The sequence below is a fragment of the Oncorhynchus mykiss genome, chromosome 5 (assembly GCF_013265735.2).
Source record: "Oncorhynchus mykiss isolate Arlee chromosome 5, USDA_OmykA_1.1, whole genome shotgun sequence".
NCBI classification, from domain to species: Eukaryota; Metazoa; Chordata; class Actinopteri; order Salmoniformes; family Salmonidae; genus Oncorhynchus; species Oncorhynchus mykiss.
Genome location: NC_048569.1, coordinates 4,671,137 through 4,677,792, shown reverse-complemented (window position 1 = coordinate 4,677,792; position 6,656 = coordinate 4,671,137).

The window sequence follows — 6,656 nt, the reverse complement described above, 5'->3', positions numbered from 1 at the left end:
AAGCATGTTTTGGAATATGTTTATTCTGTACAGGCTTCCTTCTTTTCACTGTCATTTAAGTTAGTATTGTGGAGTAACTACAATGTTGATCTATCCTCAGTTCTCCTATCACAGCAATTAAACTCTGTTTTTAAGTCACGATTGGCCTCTTGGTGAAATCCCTGAGCGGTTTCCTTCCTCTCGGGCAACTGAGGTTAGGAATGACGCCTGTATCTTTGTAGTGACTGGGTGTATTGATAGACCATCCAAGGTGTAATTACTAACTTCACCAGGCTCAGCGGGATATTCAATGTCTACTTTTTACATTTTTACCCATCTATCAATAGGTGCCCTTCTTTGCAAGGAATTTGAAAACCTCCTTGATCTTTGTGGTTGAATCTGTGTTTGAAATGCACTGCTGGACTGAGGGACCTTACAGATAATTGTATGTGTGGGTGTACAGAGATGAGGTAGTCATTCAAAAACTACGTTAAACACTATCATTATTGCTGTGTGTCCATGCAACTTATTGTGACTTGTTAAGCGCATTTTTACTCCTGAACTTTATGCTTTCCATAACAAAGGGGTTGAATATTTTTGTCTCAAAACATTTCAGCTTTTCATTTTTTTTCTCGTAATTTGTAAAAAAAAAAAGTCTAGAAACATAATTTTTTTTTAAATCATCTCTATTTATTTATTTGAATTCAAGATGTACTCAACAAAATGGGGGAAAAAGTCAAGGGGGGTGAATACTTTCTGAAGGCACTGGTATGACTTCAGGCAACAGCCACAGCTACCAAATAATGTTTTTGTCATAACACAATTTATGAAAACCCTTGATAATATAGGCTACTACTGTCCTCTTCAATCATTCAATTTATAAATCACATTCGAATAATTAAATACAATGACAAATACGAACGGTACACATTAGTCAGAGAAAATATAATTTGATGAAGAAAATAGACCTATAGGCCTCGACTGCCAATGCAAATTGGCAGGATGATCGACTATTCAAAACAACAAGGCTTTTTTCACAGTAAATTATCTTCACCATAAATTAACAGACAAAATGGCAAGCTAAGAATTAAAATAAATATACCTAAAATAGCCTAAGTAACAAAAAAAACAAATGCAGCCGTCTGGCAGCTTTTTTTTTTTACAACGGTTTGAATAAGAGAAGCATCGTCAACAATTGTCTTTAATATTACCACTATGTTTATTATATTTTTTTCTCCAGCTGAAATAATAATTATACTAGATTGTTTTTAATAGAAATATCACCAATAATCATATTTTTGTGATATAAACATATTGACATTTGTTATTTAAAACAAATGAAAACATAATTAAACCAATATTTTGGTATCCACAGAAAAATTACAAACAACATTTGTTGCTTTAATTCATAGTATACATGTTACTTAATTCCTAAATAATCCTGTGTAATTGCAAAATTTAAAAATCATGGACTTTCTGTATGTTATGTTAAAAACAAAAACTTAAGAAGGGGTACTGTAAATATAGCTCACAAATATCTGAAAACCCTTCATACAAATATTGGTTTACCAAAACCTCATAACGACCAAACCGGAGAAATGATGAAATCAACCGTTCAATGGAAAGAAGGGCTCTCTGGAGTGAGCTCGGCTACATCTGTTGCGTAAGAGGCTATAACATAGGCTTTGGTGACATCATGCGGTCACAAATGGCATTTACATCTCATCCCCGTTTAGAAGTGGACTCAAAGCACATGCAGCTCATCCATTTTCTTCACCAGGCATTATTGTAAACATGGAATTAGTCAAAATTATTTCCACAGGGATGCTCCGTCCTTGAAGCGAACTGAAATATAGGTGCGGGGTAGTTTACGTTTCTGTGCCGGAACTGCAATATTTTATAAGAGATCCAGGAACTCAAGTAGCATAAAGTGAGGTGCCGGCAACGTTACCACTAACCACGCACGCAGTAACCCCAAGACTGCCGCGCAGCTCCCCCCGGACATCCACGCAGAGCACGTTAGAAATATCAGCCCACACAGAGAAGCACGAATATTGAACTTCCCCGTTAGTTAACACTATCAACGTTTCCCTTTACAGTGGCAATTGTGATCAACGCAATTATTAGCCACTTTCAGTGCAACATACCTAAACAAAACAAACTATGCAAGAGATGTTGATGTAGGCAGAACACATCAGGAGTAGGATTGTATTGCTCACGACTCACTGGTGAGGCATAACCAATCAGAGCTGCAGTAGGCCTATATGCAAATAGATCATTGCCATTTATGGATCTGTGCCATTTACTTTGAACTGGACTGTGTTTACAGAATGAGTGGTCTTGAGAAAATGTATTTGTTTTCAGATCAAAGCGAGAGCTGCATTTAGCCACGTGTGCACATTTTGTTCATATCCTTTGCTAGTTAGTGAGTTAGTAGCCTGGTTATAGATCATTTTTAGTCACAATAAGGCAGTGATTGCTTCCTACATCGTTAAGATGTAAAAGAGGATGGCTGACATGTACATGCTCCTAACCAATTGTGCTATTTTGTTAGTTTTTTTTGCCTTGTTTGTAACTTATTTTTTAACTTATTCTGTACATAATGTTGCTGCTACCGTCTCTTATGACCGAAAATAACATCTGGACATCAGAACTGCGATTACTCACCACGAACTGGAAGAAGCTTTTTGCTTTAATGAGTCAGACGAGAAGGATATACTGCTCTCCCGGGAACAGGCCCAAATCCCAGTCATTTCCGTGAAGAAAAGATGGAGGAAAAGAGGACGCAGGTCGGGCTGCCTTCTGAGAAACCATAGGTGAGCGAGTAAACTCCCACTGCCATCCGTCCTACTTGGTAACATGCAATCATTGCAAAATAAAAATTGATGACCTACGATTACGTAGGTCCTACCAACGGGGACATTAAGAACTGTAATATCTAATGTTTCACCGAGTCGTGGCTGAACGGCGACACGGATAATATAGAGCTAGCGGGATTTTCCATGCGCCGGCAGAACAGAGAAGCTACGTCTGGTAAGACGAGGGGTGGGGGTGTGTGTCTTTTTGTCAATAACAGCTGGTGCGCGACATCTAATATTAAAGAAGTCTCGAGGTATTGCTCACCTGAGGTAGAGTACCTCATGATAAGCTGTAGACCACACTATCTACCAAGAGAGTTCTCATCTATATTATTTGAAGACGTCTATTTACCACCACAGACCGATGCTGGCACGAAGACCACACTCAACCGACTCTATAAGGCCATAAGCAAACAAGAAAATGCTCATCTGGAAGTGGCGCCCCCTAGTGGTCGGGGACTTTAATGCAGGCAAACTTAAATCAGTTTTACCAGTATGTCACATGTGCAACCAGAGGGGAAAATAAAACTATAGACCACCTTTTCTCCACACACAGAGATGCATACAAAGCTCTCCCAAGCCCTCCATTTGGCAAATCTGACCATAATTATATCCTCCTGATTCCAGCTTACAAGCAAAAACTAAAGCAGGAAGTATCAGTGACTCCCTCAATACGGAAGTGGTCAGATGACGCGGATGCTACACTACAGGACTGTTTTGTTAGCACAGACTGGAATATGTTCCGGGATTCATCCAAAGGCATTGAGGAGTATACCACCTCAGTCATCGGCTTCATCAATATGTGCATCAAGACGTCATCCCCACAATGTACATATCCCAACCAGAAGCCATGGATTACAGGCAACATCCACATCGAGCTAAAGGCTAGAGCTGACACTTTCAAGGAGCAGGACACTAATCCGGACACTTAGAAGAAATCCCGCTATTCCCTCAGACGAACCATCAAACAAGCAAAGAGTCAAAACAGGACTAATATTGAATCCAACTACACCGGCTCTGACGCTTGTCAGATGTGGCAGGGCTTGGAAACTATTACGGACTGCAAAGGGAAACCCAGCCGCGAGCTGCCCAGTGACGTGAGCCTACCAGACGAGCTAAATGCCTTTTATGCTCGCTTCGAGGTGAGGAACACTGAAGCATGCACGAGAGCACCAGCTGTTCCGGATGACTGTGTGACAATGCTCTCGGTAGCTGATGTGAGCAAGACCTTTAAACAGGTCAACATTCACAAAGCCGCGGGGCCAGACGGATTACCAGGATGTGTACTCTGAGCATGCGTGGACAAACTGGCAAGTATCTTCACTGACATTATCAACCTCTCCCTGACTGAGTCTGTAATACCTTCATGTTTCAAGCAGACCACCATGGTCCCTGTGCCCAAGGAAGCGAAGGTAACCTGCCTAAATAATTACTGACCCGTAGCAGGTCGGTAGCCATGAAGTGCTTTGAAAGGCTGGTCATGGCTCACATCAACAGCATCCTCCTAGATACCCTAGACCCACTCCAATTTGCATACCTCCGCAAGAGATCCACAGGTATTGTAATCTCAATCGCACTCCACACTGCACTCCACACACACACCATGTGAGTATGCTGTTCATTGGTGTTAAACACTGAGCTGTAGTCATGGTGCCCACAAAGCTAATCACTAAGCTAAGGATCCTGGGACTAAACACCTCCCTCTGCAACTGGATCCTGGACTTCCTGACGGGCTGCTACCAGATGGTAAGGGTAAGCAACAACACATCTGCCACGCTGATCCTCAACACGGGGGGCCCCTCAGGGGTGTGTACTTTGTCTCCTCCTGTACTCCCTGTTCACCCACGACTGCGTGGCCAAACGACTCCAACACCATCATTAAGTTTGCTGACGACACAACAGTGGAAGGCCTGATCACCGACAATGATGAGACAGCCTATAGGGAGGTCAGAGAACTGGCGGTGTGGTGCCAAGTCAACAACCTGTGTCTCAATGTGAGCAAGACAAAGGAGCTGATTGTGGACTACAGGAAATGGCGGTCCGAACAGGCCCCCATTAACATCGACGGGGCTGTAGTGGAGCGGGTCGAGAGTTTCAAGTTCCTTGGTGTCCACATCAACAACGAACAATCATGGTCCAAACACACCAAGACAATCGTGAAGAGGGCATGACAAAACCTTTTCCCCCTCAGGAGACTGAAAAGATTTGGCATGGGTCCTCAGATCCTCAAAAGGTTCTACAGCTACACCATCGAGAGCATCCTGATCGGTTGCATCACCGCCTGGTATTGCAACTGCTTGGCTTCCAATCGTAAGGCGCTACAGAGGGTAGTGCGTACAGCCCAGTACATCACTGGGGCCAAGCATCCTGCCATCCAGGACCTATATAATAGGCCACCGGACTATTACATTGACCCCCCACCTCCATTTGTTTTGTACACTGCTGCTACTCGCTGTTTATTATCTATGCATAGTCACTTCACCCCTACCTACATGTACAAATTACCTCAACTAACCTGTAACCCCGCACACTGACCCGGTACCGGTACCCCCCTGTATATAGCTTCCACACTGAACCGGTACACCCTGTTATTGTTATGTTATTGTTTTACTTTTTATTATAATTAGACTTTTTTTGTTGTTTGTTAATTTGGTAAATATTTCCTTAACTCTTCTTGAACTGCTCTGTTGGTTAAGGGCTTATAAGTAAAGCATTCCACTGTAAGATCGACACTTCTTGTATTCGGCGCATGTGACTAATAAAGTTTGATTTGAATTACAAGAGCACAAAAACGTGTACATTTCTAGACATCTTTGAAAAGCCAAGAGCTTTATTTTTTGTCTTAAAGTGGCAGTGTTGTATTTTGAGACAGCTGATTCAAATCTAAGTAGCCAATAGGCAGAGGGTAGAATAATGTGGCTCATTCTCTGTAATAACGGTATGCGAATACTGCATTTTATTCTGTGAAAGTGGTTTCTTGCATCAAACAACAGAACATTTTCGGTTACATCCTTGTCTGAAGTGGATAAACAGGTTTAATGTGAAGCCCTGCATGTTGTTTTTCTTCAGAAGTCTGATGGAATGTAGGCCTACACTACTGTAGGCCTACACTGAATACCACACATTGGCTGCTACTGTAGGCCTACACTGAACACCACACATTGGCTGCTACTGTAGGCCTACACTTAGCACCACACATTGGCTGCTACTGTAGGCCTACACTGAACACCACACATTGGCTGCTACTGTAGGCCTACACTGAACACCACACATTGGCTGCTACTGTAGGCCTACACTGAAACACCACACATTGGCTGCTACTGTAGTCTGATTGATAGAACAGCTATTTCCATGTTAAAATATTATGGGATGCATTTTCTCCATTGTTTTTGATGGTAGGCCACTCTGATAGGTCTACTACATTACGATCAAATAGTCACAGCATCCTACTTGGCCACTGTTAAAACGGTACCTTAAAGCAGGTAGAGCCTCAGTGTTCACAGTAAAACTGTAACTTAAAGCAGGTAGTTTCTGTGTTCACAGTAGACGTGCCCTGGAAGTTGCACAAAAATTTCACAACGTTCCAAGTTTGACTCAGCAGACCTGAAATTTGGTCAGTGCTGAAAATTTGAGGGAACATTGGATGTCGGAGATCTCTTTTCCTTGTCTTTGGGTGTCGGAGATCTCTTTTCATTGTCTTAAGGTGACAGAGATCTCTTTTCCTTGTCTTTGGGTGTCGGAGATCTCTTCTCCTTGTCTTTAGGTGTCGGAGATCTCTTCTCCTTGTCTTTAGGTGTCGGAGATCTCTTCTCCTTGTCT